Source organism: Tetrao urogallus (genome assembly GCF_951394365.1).
Source record: "Tetrao urogallus genome assembly, chromosome: 13".
Taxonomy (NCBI): domain Eukaryota; kingdom Metazoa; phylum Chordata; class Aves; order Galliformes; family Phasianidae; genus Tetrao; species Tetrao urogallus.
In genome coordinates, this window is record NC_136826.1 from 7,800,047 (window position 1) to 7,819,082 (window position 19,036).

Genomic DNA, 19,036 nt, shown 5'->3' on the forward strand with positions numbered 1-19,036 from the left:
CAGCTGTCACATTTCACTCCAGAGGTGGTGAGTTTTTGTAAGCATATGCAGACAATAATGGGTTTTGATTTCCACAAATAAAATCCTGTCCTGGCTCTGAAATGTAAGCATTTTGGATGCTAAGTGAAAACAATATTGTTCCTGTGTATTAAAGGACAGCAGTCCCTTTCCACTGTAACTTTATGAAGATGGAGAACATTTCCTTCTCCTCTCCTTCTGTTTTGCCATGAATACACAAGCACCCAAAAAGTCATCCTCCCTCTGATTGGCACAAAAAATTCCCAACAACATGAGCTTGCAGGGTTGCCCAGGTGGGAAAAAATCTTTGCAGATGTTACTGTAATTTCCCTAGTTTGATTGTGGAAACCCAACCTGCTTTGCACATTACTCCATGCTGTTTTCCTTACCCTGTCATGAACAGTACAGTTTTTCTCCTGCTTTATGGAAGTTGCATACAAGTTACTTTTGCAAAGCTAACTTTCCAATCTAGCTAGCAAATAATTTTTCATTTCAGCTCCTCAATTTTTCATACATCATGGACCTTATGGGGAAATCAATGGCAATGCAGCACCTCTGTTAGGCAAGCTCTGCCTTAAAGGCATTGCAAAGCATAACAAGTATGATTAATATTTCTGTTCCTCAAAAACTTCTTGTTAAGCTACTGATCTTTTCTAATCTCTTGTGTGGCTCCTTAACACAGGTTTGCATTGATTTTTTTTCTGTAGATCATTTTAGTTCTCACACAGTTTTAACTCATCTTGCGTTCTTGACACAGTTTGTTGCCTCTGGACATTGGAGGACAGAGTGAGCTGGAGAGTCTCTTCAGACAGTATGTTTTGGTTTTGCATTTGAACTTCCCAGGTTTCCTCTTATCATGAGACAGACAGGCATGGGTAGCTTCCAGCTGAGATATCTTCTGAACTTCTTGCTTATTTCTGCACATAATGAAGCATCTGTGTACCAATCACTTCTTGGATGTGCAGCTTGGCTGGGTCATAAATGATGAGTGAAAATCTGTTCGTAGAGAGGTGAATTTGAATTGACTGCTGTGGGTCAACTCCATTCTCAAATATATATCTAAAATATACCTTGCATGGGACAGAGCAGATCCCACTCCTCAGCTTCTGTGGCAAGCTTTGCTAATATATTACGATGTATTAATTTGTACTGTAATCAGCAGAGCTGCAGGAAATTATGCTAATCTGTGGTACTGGGTTATACTTATTAGTACTGGGTTATACTTAATGTGGCAGATTTGCCTTTGATGTGAAGTCACCTGTTACTGCTTAGCATATAGGATGTCAGAACTATGCAGAGATTGCTGATAGCTGTCAATCTGTGCAATATGGGAGCTGTGTTGAAAGCACAGGACAGAAGGAACCTGCAAGCCTGCCTCGAAAGGAATGTAGAGGTGGAAGGAATCACTGTTGCAGGCTGGGTCTGCTCCCGTGGGCTGTCTGCAGTCAGAACTGGAGGAGCGTCCAGGATGTCCCCTGGTCTCCTTCACTCCGTGTTGCAGCAAGGTTGGAGTCACAGTGTTGGCATTCAGGTTGCCTCCATGCCAGTGATAGCTGAGAGAGAACAAAAGGAGCTGGAAGAACTGAGTTGGAGAGAAAGCTGTAATTGCTGAACATGCATCATTTGCCTTAAGGTTAAGCTGGGAAGATAAGATGATGAGGTAAAGAATTTGGAGGACATGTATACAAAGAGAGAGAGCACGTCCATGGGAGCCAGTAGCAGCCACTACGGAGTGAATACAATTAAACAGCAGGAAAGTAGACAAGGTATGTTCTGTTCCTGGCACTGAAGCTGATCTCTGGAATGGTCTTGGACAAGGTACTTGATTTACTTGGCTCTCACTTTTCTTGCACGCTATTGGAAACTTCATTTGTTGTTGCTGCTGAATGGTTTTTAGGTGGAGCCCTGATGGCACACTGCTCGTGGGGAACACACACAACTGGGTGCCTGCTGCTGGGTTCTCTCCTGCAGGATGTCTCCTGAGATTCTGGTATAACAAATTGACTCTTTTATCTGTGTATTTTAAGTGTTACCCTTTCTGCTGAAAAAATTCTAACAGTGATAATAAATCTGCGAGATGCTCAGAATTCTGTGGACATACAAGCATTTATGTATGCTAGCATCATGTTTTCAATTTACTTGAATATTCAGAGTACAGTCTGAGCTTGTCATGCACACTTGTTTACTGCAGTAAGCTATGTGTTTAGATACACTGCTGTTACATGCAAGAGTCTAGCTCTTGTTGCTGTTACATAGCTAGGGGTTACAGGAAGGGATCGTAGGTCAGTAAAATATTGCTAGTTGGATATAAGGTGAAAGTGGTGATGTTTGAGATCCTGCAAATGGGTCATCTCCCTGACAAGGTGCTGGTGCTTGAAAGCAGTGATCAGTGTACTTGAGACTACAGTGGTAGGAGTAAGCTTGTGGTATGCAATGGCATAGGAAATGAAGTCAGTCATTTCCTGTTCAATTGTTCAGGCTCTTGGTAAGGCCCTAAGAGGGACAGCAAATGCAGAAGATTTTCCCCTTCCTCCCAGACCTGCGTTTCAGTGCACAGCACATGCACTTGTTGAACTTTGTCTTTTTGGCATCTCCATGCCTCTCAGTAGACAGAGAAGGAATATAGAAGTATGTGCATAGCATAATCCATTACGGTTATCATTGAGCATTCAGAAAAAGCCTCAAGAATATCCCAGAGCACTGCTAAGGTTAATTGACTGCTTGAAGGTGTCACTACACGCTTTCCAGAAAATAATAATTTTTGGACTGAAATCGACAGGTCTGCATTCAGTGTCTGTGACTCTCAGATAAGCACTGTCCTGTCTTGAAGCTGAATTTGTCCTGTCTTGAAGCTGAATTATCTGAGGTAGCTGAAATGGTGCAGAACTGGTGAAGGTAGCTGTTCACAGCAGGTCTCTCTGGGACTAACCCATTGCTTAAGACACCTTAAAGCAAGGTCCTAGGGGAGGGTCTGCACTGTGCCAAGCTGCAATAGCTGATATTTTTGGCAGCAGGCAGATTCAAGACCTTTCCTGTCACTGTAGACAGACAGAGCAGTCACAGGTAGACATGGTTATATCAAAATATTAAATATCTAAAGATGTTATATTCAGATAGAGCTCAGAGCTGTGGATGACAAAAAATAAATACATAAAATCCAGAATACTGTTGTGCTGTAAATGAAACGCCATCACTGCAGAGCCAGCTGAGTTCTGATGTGTGATGCATCGGTATGTTTTGTACATGTGAACTGCTGTGTTGGACACCTAGGGGCACATCTATGGTAGTCATTTGTTACCTGAGTCTCGTAGCAGGAGGATGAAGTTAAGCTTAAGTATAAGGGGAAGAGATGAAGGAATCAGGACATACCAGCCTGAATCTTTCAAGCTGATAATCACTGAGATGGTTTGCAGTCTCAAGTGTTGCCTGAAGTCTCTGCTCTGAAAGTTGTTGCTGTTGTGATTACTGATCTATATGAACAGCTGGATACATATCTGAACAGTGTGTTCAGCTGAGGCTCTCACTGAAAAACCAGCACTGGCAAGCCTCACCAGCTCCAGCAATGACGTACTCCCCAGCAGGCTGGCAGATGTGTGCATAGATGTGTGCATCTCCCTGTATAAATAACAGCCGTGTAGGTGAGGCTGTCCGTCTGAACACCTGAGAATATCTTTTAGCTGCAAGGTTTTCCTTGCTCCCAGTCCTTCAAATCACCACATTAATCCTATTCACAGCAATCTCAGTACAAACTGTTTTCTGGGAGAGGAAAGTTACTGCTTTCAGGACAAATGCATATCATTGAAGCAGGTGAGTACATGCAGTGCATTTCTTACTGTTGGATGACCATTCTGTATACTCCATATGTGTCAGCACTGTCTGCACAAACAGTAAATCAAGTACTGAGAGCCTTCAGAGGGATCTGTACCTTCTGAAGAGCTCAGGAACCTTTCCCATCTCTGAAACTTACTCTGTGGTCTCTGCTGCATCATCCTCAGGACTGAACCCAGAGACCTTCAGCATCGTGGCGTGGAGTACTTGAGCAGATATGATCAAATGACTGGTGGTGCTACTTTTTTGGGAATAGATGTCTTCTCAAGAGTATCTGTCTGCCACACTAATGCCTCAGTGCCTCTTTGCCAGCAAAACAAAACAACCTGTAGTTTAAGAAAACGTGTCAAAATTATTTAGATACCTCTCAGTGTCAAATCCCACATGCTACGAAATATGACCGGGTTAATCTGTGTACACATCTCATTGCCAATTGTCTGCTTTTAAAGATATTTAAGACACAAATTGTGTAACCAATTTATAGTGCTGCAGAGGGACTGATTGGCACTGTCAGAAAATCAGCCATGTGCAGAGGCCAGAAAAAGACTTGATTTTTGTTTCTTTTTGCCCAGATGAATAGTTCAAGTAATTAGTTTAAAGAAACTGGATCAATAACTGGTTAAATGAACAGTTTGATTCCAAAAGCCTTGGGTTTGATCCTGTCTGAGAAAGTTTGAGCAGTTTTGCTGGGCTCGGTGATGCTGTTCGTTCAGTCTTGTGTGAGATCGGTTAGTTGTGTTGGTTTGTTTTACCTCTGTTTGTTTAGCATGCTTTTTCGTGTTTAGTGTATGAGTAGAAAAATAGCAACTGCAGAAGAAATTCTCCTCTTGAGCACAGTGCTTGAGGATATGGAGCAAGAGGACAGCTGACTGTCAGGGATTTAAGAGAGGGTATTGAGATTTTCTGTAGTACCTTGAACTCAACCAATCCATCAGCTTGGTAACTGTTTGATCCACATGAAATAGCAAGCTAGAATGCACATCAAAGAGCCTGTCTGTACTGCTGCTCGTTTCTGTTTTGTCCTTAGCTGTCAGGCCCTGCAGAGCGCTGAAGCAGCTTGCCTAAGGCTACAGATATAATCTGTTACAGGGTTGTAATTAGGAGCATTAGCCTGCTGGTCATTCTTTTGGTCTCTCTTGTCTTGCTTTTTTTTTCCTAACTAAGAGCCCACCTGAGGCACTCTTCAGAAAATTCAGGTCAAATTTTTCAACTCTTAGGAATTTAGGAGTGTTAGTATATCTAGTCCCAGAGTCAGTGTGCAAATTCATCTCTTCTCAAACTGGCACCACACTATGACCATTAAGAACTGAGACATGATGAAGGTTCTGATAGTCCTCTCATCTTAATAAATATCTTTCTAAGTTCTTCACTGAATATTTTACATTTCTGTTCAGTACAGATTGAAACCTGTTACATCACGAGGTATGTAACTGCTGCTTTGGTTTAGCGTTGTCAGGCTTGTTACTTCTTAGATATTCATGGAGAATAGTTCTTCCTACTGCATTGCAAAAAAAGAGGGTGTTACTTTTCAAGGGTAGAAAGCCAACATGTCATTCATAGGAATCTTCCATAAGCTTCTTGTAAGGCAAGAAAATACTGTATGGATCTTAAATGTTTTTGTGATTTTATGTTCCTTAGTTCTTTTTGGAAGATTGGAAGATGTTAGGTGTATTATTTCTTGTAACTCTACCTTCCAACTTCAAGTGATATTCCATGTACGCACTTGCCTTATCTTCTCTGCACTGTTTTATGGGGATGCAGTGTGCCTCCAGTCTTGACTTCCCTGAATCAGTCTTTTTCCTTTTTAAGGCACCTCGAGCTGGCAACATTTTTGCTTTGTGATGCTGATGCATGCAACTTGGCAAGTCCGACTGTTCCTGCAGAGCAGATGAGCAGAGTGAGGCAGGAAGAACAGGTAGCAGATGTAGAATCTTCTTTACATACTTCTCTGATTCATATGGGCTGCAAGAGAAAATGCTGCAAAAAGAAAGATTCAGGTCTAGGGGGTGAAAAGGAGAGGGAAAACGCATTTCAAAACAACTCAAGCTGGTGTGACCTACTGTGTATTTACTTACTGCTGAACATAGGAAGAGTGAAAATAGAAGCCTGTATTTACAGAAAGGACTTTTCCTATATAGGAAGGCTGTTTTTCAGTCTGCTCAGCATCACTAACACAAGACTGTCAGCCTAAGCAGAGATGCTTATGACAGGCAGACCAATGCCAATGTGGACTTTCAGAGCCAGGCACACATGCCACTAGTTTGTGTTAGTAAGCACAGAAATATGCTCTCTGCACAGGTTTTATGACAGAGCTTTGTTGTGTGAGGCTGGAGAGAGATATCTGAAAACAAAATACACCCCAGGGGATCCTGTGCTGCTGAACCATTGGAGATGATTTGGCGGTGCGCCAGCCCCTGAGTAACGAGACTGAAAATGAGCTCTGACAGGTTAGATGTAATACTGCAGGGCCAGCTGTGCCAGGCACCAGCCTCCCCATCGGCATGCCAAGGAGCTTCAGCTGCAAAGGCGTGTGCAGGGAGAACTGATTCCACTGCAGAATGGAAGCAGCGGCCTCCTTCTGAACTGGGACCGCTTGGGAGGCTAAATCCGGGAGAGCACGTTCTCATGAGCAGGGATTGGCACTCTGTACCTCTACTGAGCCTGATCCTGTGAACGGGCACAGAGCAGCTCAGGAGTGTGCTGGAGCCCTAGGTTTTCACTACGAGTTGGAGATCTGTCTCATCTGGGAAATGCCATTCTAGCTTCAGTTCCTGAACGCTGCTCAATGGTTTGCTTTTCTCTGTGCAAGACTTTTGGTCCTAGAATAAATTGCATAGTGTAAAAAGGGGCTAAAATGAACCTTTTGAGCTCTTGGATGGCTCAAGGTGAACGTTCAAACACAGGAGAGGGTGTGGATGGAAGCACACAGCCCACTGAGTATGTGGACAGAGATTACAGAATAGGTGCTGTTGTTAATTTGGGTGGGGTGTGTTAGCAGAGCTGTGTCTGACAGGAGCCCTCTGTGGTCAACAATAAAAGAGTTTTGGAAAGAAATGCTTCTGCCTGTAAGTGACTGTGACAGGCCTGTGCAAGGAGAAATATCTGTCAGCGTGTTCATATACATGAGGTTTATTCATTTGAATGATAAGTTTGCTAGCAAATTTTTAACAAGTCTACTTTGGTGGAAAACTCAGCCCTAATTAGTTCATTTCTCTCTCTGGACTTAAGAAAACGAAGGAAAAGAAAATATTTATTTATTTACTCTTCCCTCTCTGCCCAACTCTCTTCCAAAATGGAGAAGAATTTGCATATGTGGCCTGAATGCAGTTTGGTTCTGAGCAAAACACTGGTAACACTGTCAGGTGTGGTGTCTGCATCTGCAATGCTAAAACATGCTCAGTTTTGAGAGGAAATGCTGCTTTATGTGTCTGGGGTGACAGTGCTCTCAGAGACTGGTAGGATGTGCAGGGGAAGCAGAGCTGAAGAAATCCTTTCATTGCCTTTGCTAAAGAGTTCTGCCTGCATGCAGCTGGAGATAGAAAGATTGGAGGTGGGGCTGCACAGGAGCCCCTGCTGGCTGCTGTACATGGGAACGTGCCACAGGTGACTTCACTGTGCTCTCCTTGGGGACATACAGGATGTGACAAGATAACCTGCTGCTTTAGTGCTGTTCTTCTGCAGCACCAGCGTAGCCTGTAGTCCAAGTCTTGGTATATTAAAATCCAGATAAAGATTAGGAGCCTAATGTTTAATGGCTTCTGCTCAGAATTCTGACAGCCATCCTGAAATCGAGCTTCTTGAGACATTTCCCAAGATAAATCCAGCTCTTCTAAGTCACCTCATCTTCTGTCAAAAGCCAAGTTAAATATTTCTTGGACATCACTGTTTAATCTCGCATCAAATTCTTTAGTGGGCAGAAGGGAGCTGTGGTTCCTCCCCATGCTGTGAATGTGAAGCCTGTTCTGCTGCCCGGGCGAAATACCAGCTCCACAGAACCTCTTGCATTCCTCGCCACCGGGTTCACACCGAAAACAATGCTGCAGATAATCTTGAAATTAGTCTTCCAGCCTTTGTGCCATCCATCATGCAAGTGAAATAAGGGCCAGTTAGTTTGCAGGACATCTGATGCCCCGACTGTCTTTCAGGACCGGATAAAAGCTGCAAACTAAACATTCCTATGGACGCCGCTTTTAAAAGCAAAATCCTTGAAAATTAATACTGGAATCTGAAACTCTTTTCTGCCCAGGGCTTTCTTGGCAGCTTTAAGCACGCTTTGTGGCCTGTTCTAATGTCTGGTCAGGTTTTCAGCTGAAAGAAATTCTGTTTTCCTTATGGACATAAAGAGATTTTTCTGGCTTTTTAAGGCTGTTTTCTTCTAAGAAAATATATTCAATTATCTGTCCATCTTCCCTCAGATGGAGGGATGTCATTGTAGTTTACATGATTATTTTTTTTTAAAGGATCCTTGCAGTGCTGTGTGAAAAAGAACTGATTCTTATCTTGGAAATTGAGAATCAGACATAGAAGTAATAAAAGTCAAAATGATTTACCAGAACTAATGAAGAAATTCAGTGATGGAGTTGAGATTCAAATCTAAATCTGTTTCCTTCTCCATACCTTATTTTAGATTTAGGTCAGCTCTTTTTGGGCTGCAATTTGGGATCACTGAAAGCAACGCAAAGCCTTTCAGGAACTTCAGATGGAGCAAATATCTTCCCCAAATATATCTGAAATAATAACATAAGAAATTTGTAATGCTCCAGTACACTGTATTTCTGTATTGTACTTTGATCTTGAAATGTACTTGAGTTGCCCTGTTGGCAGTGCCAAACCCCAGACCCATAAGCAGGCACTGCTAATCACGTAATACCTATCAATAAAAAAAAGTTGATGCCACAAAGCTATTCAACTATTTCTACAATATTTCTGAGCCAGATAATTTGCTGCAGCTGTGTTTTGAAGCCCTCAGCTGACGCTACCTAAGCACCAAACTGTGGTCAGGGCAAAAAAAAAAAAAAAAAAAGGCATTTTCCCCCTTTACCTTTCCTACAGCAATCTTTGTGTGAGGACAGCCGAATTTAACATCCAGCATTTCTTCACAAAGATTATGAGCTTCAGCCTACAGGCAGGAGAAGACAGTGATAGGAGAAGGGGAAATGGTTTTAAACTAAAAGAGGGGGAATTCAGGTTAGATGTTAGGAAAACATTCTTTACTCAGCGGTGAGGCCCTGCTGCCAGAGAGCTGTGGCTGCCCCATCCCTGGAGCTGCTCAAGGCCAGGTGGGATGGAGCCCTGGCAGCCTGAGCTGGTGGAGGCAGCCAGCCCATGGGTTGGGGCTGGTGGTGTTTGAGGTCCCTTCCAACCCAAGCCATTTGCCGATCTGATGACACTGGTAACAGGAGGAAAGAGTTAGTAGCACTTGGTGCAACACTTGCAATGCCATTGGCCCCTTACAGGCCCCTCATAGCAATGCCTCTGCTGTGTCCATGTCAGTCATTAAAATACACAGAAAATTCCAGTTCTGCCTCCGACAAGTCAGTCTGTTTCTCTGTTTTCTCTTCTGGCTCTGAATCCTCCAGGGAGACCAGAGGGCAGCAAAGAGCTTAAGAAACTTCTTTATTTCTTTTCCCTTTCTTTTATTTTTCAACTTTCCCTTCGTTGCAATATGTAGTCTCTCCCTGCATAAGTCTGAAGCCTCATTTAGCAGAAGAAACTTCGTTTTTAGTCCATGGACCTATTAGGGACACAGCACAGCAGGAAACTAGTTAGACTGTTGAGTAGAAAATAGACTTGGAACAAACCCCTCATTCTCACTGCAGTGCTAAGCAATTTTTGTTTTAATAAATAGAAATTGTTGGTACTTTGAATGACACAATTTTTTCCCTTAAATTAATACCTTGCAGCATAGGTATTGCAAGGTATCTCAGACAGAACTTCTTGTATATAACTCATCCCTTTGCTTGACGCATACAATCACATGAAAACAGAGACTTGGCTTTTTTGTACGTGTGTCTTTGTTGTCTGGTGCGTGTTGGTATGGCGTAAATAAAGAGGACAAGGCCCTGGGGACTCCTTTTCACTCACTGTTTCCTGCTTTCATCTCACCAGGCCTTGTTTTAGTACATGTCTGTCTAGAGCCAAATTTCAGTTTGTTCCCTATGCCTATTGTTTTTTGCAGACCTATTTCTATGATTGTGTCTCAGCGCTTATTTGTGTTTTCCCTAGGAACTGCGAAATAGCAGCTGGCTGACAGTGGTTCCAGAGCTGCCGTGGAAGGGCAGGGAGTGACGCTGAGCAGCACTGCATGGAGCCTTTTGTTAGGTTCAGCATCGAGGCAAGGAGGGCACTACAGGAAACGGGAACAGTCATTACATGTGACCAAAGGCAAAAGATTAGATGAGGCTGCTGAGTTTATAAGTGATCCCTCAGGTGAGTTCACAGTAACCTGCACCACGGTGGGTGCTCACAAACCTTCACAGAGGACCCGCAGCCCATAAGCCAAGGGCCCTGCCAGCTCAGCCCAGGGCACACAGCACTGAGTCACTGCTGGTATCTCCTGGGCTGACCTTAGACCTGACTGCTCTTATTACCTACTTAAACTACATACATTTGGCAATTTGTCACTGGACTAAATAGAACAGTGGTTTTGCAGAAGAAGGGCATTTCTGTAAGTAGCATGTATCTTGGCACGGTCCTTTGAATAAAACAGATTCTACTTTGTAGACAACTTTGGGCTGAAAAAGCTTCTGGATCAGCTGCGCTGCAGTTACAAGCATCAGTAGTTTGGGAGTCGTCGTGACCAAATATGTTCCTAACTGTACTGTGGTTTTTGTTTCCTTTTAACATGAAAGCCTGTCTCTGTGTCAGTTATGTTTGGGAAATCGCATCAAAGAAGATCAGGTGGTTATGTTTTATTTAAGCTAGGAAGGAGGAGCGTGTAAGCTCAAATCAGTGTAAGAAAAATGGATCTGTGTTTTAGTCAATATAGTTATGGGCATGTAATAATAATAAAAATGTTATCAATCCTCAGGTATATTGGACAAGAGTACCTACAGACAGAATGGTACGTGTGTTGAAGGCATATACAGAAATGGCTCGTGCTCCCTACAAGAGTATCTTACGAAAATCCATCAGTTCCTTTTGATACTTACCAGTATCTGTTTATTCGTCTTAATAACGACACTGACTCTCATAGCAATCCCTGTCAGTTGTGGTTGTCGCATGAACCGTGACAGATATTTCTCTTAATTTTGTATCATTAACCAAATGCTCCAGAAATATGCTACTAAAGGATGTTCTACTTACCTGAGAAGAGACCTTATATTAGGTAATTGAAAATCAAATCTAGTGTAAGAACAGAGAGCTTGCATGCATTTACAGTATTCAAAGGGGTAAATCTTGGTTTTACTGGAATTTATTTTTTTCTTTTGACTTAGCAATTTTAAAATTAATTTCATATTTCCCTGTTCCATTCACAGAATTTAAAGAGAGGGAGTTCTGGCAAACGTGGCCTTTTGGTTGGCAAAAAGATAAATTTGCTGGACAGTTTTGCACATATGTACCAACAGTGGGACTACGAACAGAAGGTTTCCATCTGATAGCCCTGGCTGCAGGAAGACAGTAGCAAGGGCACCTGTAGCAAGAGCCTCATTTCATCCTTTTCTCCCATCTCTGCGAGCAGCCAGCAGCTCTGTAAAGACCTTTGTAAAGAAGTTATGGAGCTTCTTGTCTGAAGGGAAAGCTCCCAGCGGTGGGTGTCTTGACACAGATCACGTTCTTGCATGTCTTCTTTCCTGTTCATATAACTGTAGGTGTTCCTCCTGAGGTGAACTGTCAGTGTCAGCTGTCATTGCTTCAGTGGCTTCAGGGGAGCTGACAGCAAATCTGTCTGAGAGCCGTCCTGCTCTCTGCAAGTCTGCCTCTGAAACCCATTCAGCTTTCCAGCTCTTGTTCAGCTTTCAGTCCATGGAGGCACAGGGCTCTCATCTCCTAAATCACCAGGATTCAAACAACTTCAACACAGCTATCTTAAATAGGAATTTCCTCTCCAAGTCTGGGCGGAATTACGTTCCACCAATTAGAGATTCAGAGCACTGAACCACAAAGAGACCTAAATAGGTGTCAGAAGGCGCTTTTTGTGTTCTTGTAGTCTTGTTAGCCAACACGAGGTGGGCAGTGTAGCAATCCCATTCTGTGCTTGATACAGGGCCACACACCACAAGTCTTCATCAGCACAAGAGCCAGAGGTGACGGGTTGTGAAGTACTCCCAAAACTAAGCGTGAGTGGAGCATCAGTATTCTGAATCTTCAGTGGGACTTGGCTGCCACTACTGCATCAAATACAAACCTGGGTAATTATTTAGATGGCATCTCATCCTAAAATAATCAGGAGTTTTTAAGCTTCTTGGTACCCTGATAAGGCAGAACTCAACATGTTGACATTTCAAATAATGTTTTGCTGATTGATAGGTTCAAATGCTTTCAGAGGTGGCTTATTTTTTCCTAGAGGAAAAATATATATGAAGTTCCCATATCACCTGGTAGAAGCAAAGGGTCTGTAACTTCTTTCTCATTTATTTTCAGCCAGTTTATCTGCTTGAGTCGCAACTGAATTTATTTTCTCAGGATTAGGGCTTCTTTAAGGCCCTCTTATTCATGCTGTCTTTCCTCTAAAATCAGCTGATTTTCTGGGGAACAGCAAAGAGGCCACTTAAATTATAACTCTTTTCAGAAGCCTTATATATTCAGTGAGATTGTTTGCAGTTATTGTCATTGCTAATTTGATTAGCTCAATCTTTCATGCTTCTCTTGTTTCCTGGAAGACAACAGCTCTGAAGTACTCATCTCCGCAATACAAACTGTAAGAGCAGTAAATCCATGTGCAGTGTTTCTATTTTGCTTAGTTGCTCTATGTGTTTTTGGTTATCTGTGGAGTGGATCACTCCTTGAGCTCTGAACACTTCATACAGAGAACTGCAGCATTAGGCCCAGGTGGGTTTTTCTTGACTGGGACATCTCTCTTGTAAAAGACATCATCTTTTCTTTCCTGCTGCTCTGAGCACACTGCTGGCAAGCTGGTATACGGAGGAATGGGCTTGAGTCTTAACTTCAGTCCTCTTCACAGTATAAGCAGCCCAAACTTTCTTTTGAAGCCCAAGGATGTGACTGCTTAGGTTAAAGAATGTGAAGCTCAGGAGAAAATGAGCAGTCTTGTACTGTTAAAAGCGACTTAATCACTGATGATCAGTAGTAAATGGTGCTACTTGTTGGGCAGGGTCTGACTCTGAGGGCACTGTAATGAAGACTTTGGCAACAGAAAGAGGGAGACAACTACATTTTTATAATTTAGGAGAGAAATTTCTCTGAGGAGACATAACTGGGGCTTTGTCTGCAAGGTCACCTACTGCATTTTCCTTACTTTGTTAATTCCTTTCCTGGGGGACAGCATAAATCCACTGCATATGGGATAGGACAGAGAGTGATGACCTGAAGCTGAGGCAGCAAAAATTGAAGCTAAACATTGGTAAAATTATTCATGAGCTCTAATAGTTAGCATCAAGAACAGATCAAATGGTATGGATCTGAAGCAACATTCCTTAAGGGAATAAAAACTATCAGCAATTAGCGGTGACATCTGAAGCAGTGTTACTGGGAAGGAAATCAACATGGAGAAAGCAGTTGTGTTACACAAGGTGCTACGTCTCTCTAAAGGTTCTGCAGTGAAAGAGTTTAATCTTCATTAGCAGTGTTGGTAGGATTGTATGGAGCTGATGAACAAGGGTTTGGATTTGCCTGAACAACATTTTTATCACTGCAGCAAATGTTGCCAGGATTAGCATTATTTTGATTGCCATTAAATGAATAGGGAGAGTGTTGGAAGGGAGACAAATTCCCAAAGCACTGGTTTTCTTCTGTTTCTGGAAACAAAACCAGATACAGAGCAGATTTTATTTCCTAAAGTAAATAAACTTCGGAGTGAATTCAGTTAATTGCCATCCAACAAAATACCTATCAGATGAAAATTGCTTCTAGGTCAGTGGTGAGATCTGTGTGAGGAATTTAAAAGAAATGCTAATACTTCCTGGTCAGGAATTCAGAAATTAGGAGACAGTAGAATTACCATTTCTCAGAAATATGTTCAACAGAGTGCATGATTGCCAGCTTATGCCAACAGAGGATTTCAGTCTGTTTCAGCCTTTGTTGATCACAGCTGGGATCAGGAGTGACTGGCATCAATAAAGCACCCTTAGCCTAGAAGTACCGATGGCCAAAATGTTTGCTTTTGTGCAAGTTCCCCACTTGGGCATTGCTGCTGTAGCTGGACAGAAGTGACTGTGTAACATTTTGAAGGTCAGATCCTGCATACCCTATTTGTGATATCTGCCTCTTGGATTGCAAGGTGGGACGCGGTGTCTGTGTTCCCTGCTTCTTCCAGTCACTTCAGTTTCCAGGGGCAGTTGTGCTGATTCAGCCCTGGGGGTTCTCCTTCATTCTGGGCAGTGCCCACGTCTTGCAAAGCTTTCAGAAGCCACTGTCTATTGTCATATTCTGAAAAGCTCCTTTTGCATTAAGCTTATTTCCAAAGACCTAAATAATTCAGTATCACTGCTTTAAGCTGTATGTCATCACACATATTGCTGACTGCAAGAATTAAAGTGCATTGTTAAAGCTGGTCTGTCTGAATGCATGAATGACCAAAGGCTGGGTGCCAGAGGGGCTGCAAGGATTGTTTCCATGGGCATTAAGTCCTTTGGTAATGTCAGCCATCTGCAGCTCACCCAGTGCCCTGCTCAGCAGAACTGCAGACAAATTGCTCCAATAGTGGATGCAGGGGTCTGCTTACCAATGAGCATCCTGTTGTCAGGATCAGCCTTGGTCTGTCGTGGTTTCCTGTCCTGAAGCTACTTTGCTCTGGGTAAATCCTGGATCATACAGCACGGCTGACTGAACAACGGCCCAATGACTCACATCAGAGGAACATCTTCACTTAAGAGGAAGGTTAAAATCATGCAGATCAATCTAGCTCTTCTGTCCTGGAGCCAAGACAGCGTGCCATGAAACAACCTCAGCTCAGGCGTTTTGTCTGAAGGCTGTGCTTACCATGCTCATCATGGGCAACTGCCTCCTGCGGGACAGGGCTCAACTCACTGCTGAAAGACTGAGCTGGAAGCAGGCCAGGCTTGAGCCTGTTTTTGTTTACAGCGTGGGTTGAAATGGATTGGCAGGTGAACCACACCAGGCTGTCTCAGACCATATCTGAGAAGCGAGGCAGGCTATAAATACAAAGGCAAACTAAGCCAGTATGTTTGTATGTGGTCAAAACAAAGTGGTTTATCAAATCATTGTCTGATAGCTGAGCTGCAGTAACACTGCTTGCACCCCAGCAGTGAGATAAAATCCGTTTTACACTGAAATTTGCTGAGAGTGAATACGCACTTAGTTACACAAGGTAGCAGGCAGGTGGCAATTTGCAGTAATATATTCACTTTCAACTGTGTGCCTGTGCTTTGAGATGATGAGTGACTACAAAATGTAAATTAACCACTGTTAACGAGGAAGAGGAGCCAGGATGCTGCTGTTGGTTTTTTTTTCCTGTAGGTTTTATGTGGATCAGGCTCAGCTGGAACGGACTCACATTTGTGTTTAGCAGCAAAGGCAGTGAAGATGCAGGAACAGCCCTGAGCACAGTGCAGGTGCGCCCCGTTATTGAAGCATCGCCCTGTCCTGTCAGGTATCCCCAAAGGCTGGTGGCTCTTCTGGAGACCTTGGGCTGGCCGTGAGAGCCCAGCTGATTCCCTCAAGGAGTCTCTGTCCCCACATTAGGAGGAGGGAACAGAAAGAACACTGTGATGGAACCGTGATATTTGTACTGCATCCTACTCCTCTTTTTATTATTTTTTATTCTGACAGAGGGTGATACATCCTCATTGTCTTTTGTCAAATCATCATTACTTCTCTAGTTTATCATTTTGTATGTGTGAAGCTATTTACAGCCTTCCCTTTCACTTGCTTTTGTCTAAATGTATTTTAGGGCTGCTTGAAAGGTTAGAACAGACAGGGACATATCCTTTTGGGAAAAATGCGGGGATGCATCCCAGACTCTTCTTTTTCTTTCCTCTCTGACATAGTCATGCACAATTTTAACACTAATAGCTGGTCATTGTGGACAAACAGAGTGAAAACATGCAAAGAGGGACAAAATAAACGTGCTGCAAACCCAGGTCTTTCTAACTAAGTTACTTAATATGGCCCTATGAGATAACAGCAGTGTGAGAGTAAGACATCAGATATACAGGACACCACAGTTCAGCAGGAACAAGCATGTATTTCGGTATGCTCAGAGTACAGACCTGGGAACTTGCATCCTGCCTGGCTTTAAGCATTTCTCTGGATGATTTAATTTAGAGTTGTATTACATTCCTCAGTTCCTCATTTGTGTCTCACTCAGTGATAATTTTAATCCCCCCATGAAGCAATTTGAACTTTTGCTTTCCTGGGGAATGAAGCCAACAGACTCTATGAATAGATCACTGTTCACATTAAATGAATTTTCACTTTAGGACTGCACAAGAACTTCCAGATTAGAGATCCTCGTGCAAGGTGGGGGGAGTGAGCTACAGCATGGTCACTGATACATAAAGCAGTGAGACACAGAAGTCTCTCTTCTCACTGGGTTAAACCTTAACTCTATGTTCCTCCGTTGCAGTGCCTTGGAATAGCCCCAGCATCTTCTTGACAGGTGCTGGAAGGAGACAGAGGTGTTCATTTGGTGCCACTGGGTGTCTCACTGCACACCTTTCGTTATCAGTCAGCTTTCAGCTCTGGGGTCTTACAAGAACTGAATTATGGCCGTCAGGTCAGTGCTGTCCAGCTTGTAAGAAGTGCAGTTTCTAGAAATGACATGAACAGTTTGCTATTTTCTTGATGCATTTTGCTAGCCAACAAGCAAGGGTTGGATGTGTCCCATCATCTCAGAGCTAACTGTTAGGAGGTGATGGAAATGCTAATTCCCTGTCAGAGGCTACCAGGCAAGTTCTGCTCTCTGCTTCGTTAGAGAAAAATACATCGGGACTGCAGTGAGATCAGCAAGCTCTGTCTAGATTTACACTCGTGATAGAATTTGGCCCAAAGAGACTGAAAAGAACCGAGGTGTCACGTATTTCATTGAATACAGCTGTTGTGCTCTGTTCAGGAGAATATTTTAACCAGGCTCCATATAGTATCGCCTGTGCTCTATGACTAATTTCCACAGCAATACCAATTTAATACTGTAGCAATTTATTGACTGAGAAAGAAGGAAATTGCTTGGTTGAATAATGGACAGAAAAACAAACCCGGGAGGTGCGTGGCAGTTTTCATTGACCAAAGGAGTACGAACTGTAATGCAATGAACAAAGTTCCTTTGAGAGCAATAAATAAGGAGCTTAATGCATCACTCGCAGGTACGAGCTGCTCACTCTTTGTAAGACATTGTTTTTGTCTGCTTGGGAGCCAGACTCCCGACATAACCATTATTTGCACAGCCTCCAGCCATCAGTTTGCAAATAACACAGAAACGATGCTATTGCAGTGCTTCTGCTGATTTCATCGCCATGCCACTGCTGTGCTAAAGTGGGGGGAGAAAGCAGTCAAAACACGTGAATTGTTCTTAAAAACAATCAAAAGGAGCGGGCTGCTCATGTGTTTTGTCACCGGGGATTTTTTTAGTGTTGCTCAACTCGTGTGATGTGGAAATGGTTTGTGCACTCCTTCAGGTTTGCAGTTCTCACAGTACAGAGGTTACATGGCAGTTCATTTACATCTGTTCTGAGGAATGCAGAATGGAATATGAAAAATGAGCCAGCCCTGCACTCAGCTTTTTGAGGATCCTTTCAGAAACACCGCGAAACGTCTGAGTGAATCCATTAATTAAGCCTCCGAAATGCACCACTGAATAACGAGCCCATCACTGCCGCTTTTCTGTACTCGAACATGCAGGCTGCTCGATCCTCTCCTGAGATGAGGATGGAACTGCCTTCCCTTCATTCGTTTTCCTCTGCTGTTAGATGGGATGGTGCCGGAGTGCTGCTCAGCTTTGGTTTTTCCCTGTTTGTTTGTTTCTTTTCTTTTTTCCCTGGTGAAACGAAGTGCCGGAGAGCGGAGCGAACGGGAGGAGTCAGCGCTGCGCACGCGCACAGCCTGGCGGTGGAAAATGGGAGGAGTGCGCAGGCGCGGGGCTGCTGGCCGGGAGAGAACGGTGTGCGCAGGCGCACACTCTCGCGCTGCGCACGAAGTGCACGCGCACTGAATCGCGTTGGGGGAGTCCGCGCGCATGCGCCAAGTCTCCGGCCGCTGGGCGGTGCGTGCTGCCCCGCGTGGGAACAGGAAGCGTGCGCTCTTCCCCGTGGCAGAAAAGAGCGGCGGGCATGCGCGCTGCATTGCACATAGCGTGTGCATGCGCGCAGTCTCGTACCGGCGGCAGAGGGCAGTGTGCAGCCGTACCGTCTCTCGCCGCGGCGCTGCGCGCGCACACGGCCCCCGAAGCAGTTGGCGCTTGTGGGCGTGCGCGATGACGCGCGACCCGAGAGGAAAGCGCAGGCGTTATTTCGTGCCGTCCGGTAATCGGTGCGCCTGCCTCGCGCGAGGATCTGCTGAGTGCATCTGCGCTGTTTCCCGGTGGTCAGGTGGCACACGCGCGGTACCTCGCACGGGCGGACGCGCGTGCGCGAAGCCTCTCGCCGTCTCCTGTCGCTAAGAGTGCGCATGCGCTATGTGGCCCGCGCCCGGCTGTGCACGTGCGTGCTGCCGCGTGCCGGGCGGCAGTTGCTGGGCGTGGGGTTGAGGGTGCTGTCCGATGGTGAGCATCGTTGGCAGACACAACCAGGCAGGCTGGGCTTCCCTGCGGAATTTCCCTTCGCTTTCCGAAGGGCTGTTAACGTACGAGGGGATGCTGCTTACACTCGTCCTACAGACTCGTTTCGCTTTATCAATACTCAATAGCTTTATCTCTGGCTTCTCCGCCGTGAGGGCGCAGCGCACCGCCGCCTTTCTTTGCGCACAGTCCGCGCGGTGGAATCTCGCTGTGGGGCGCAAACGGCGGCCGCGCCGTGCTGCTTAACGTGAGCTGGCGCGCGCTGCCCCTCCGGGAGTTCTGTGGTCACACCTTGGCGCTCTAAGCTGGCAGGGGCCGCGGCTCGCCATGGCTGTGGAC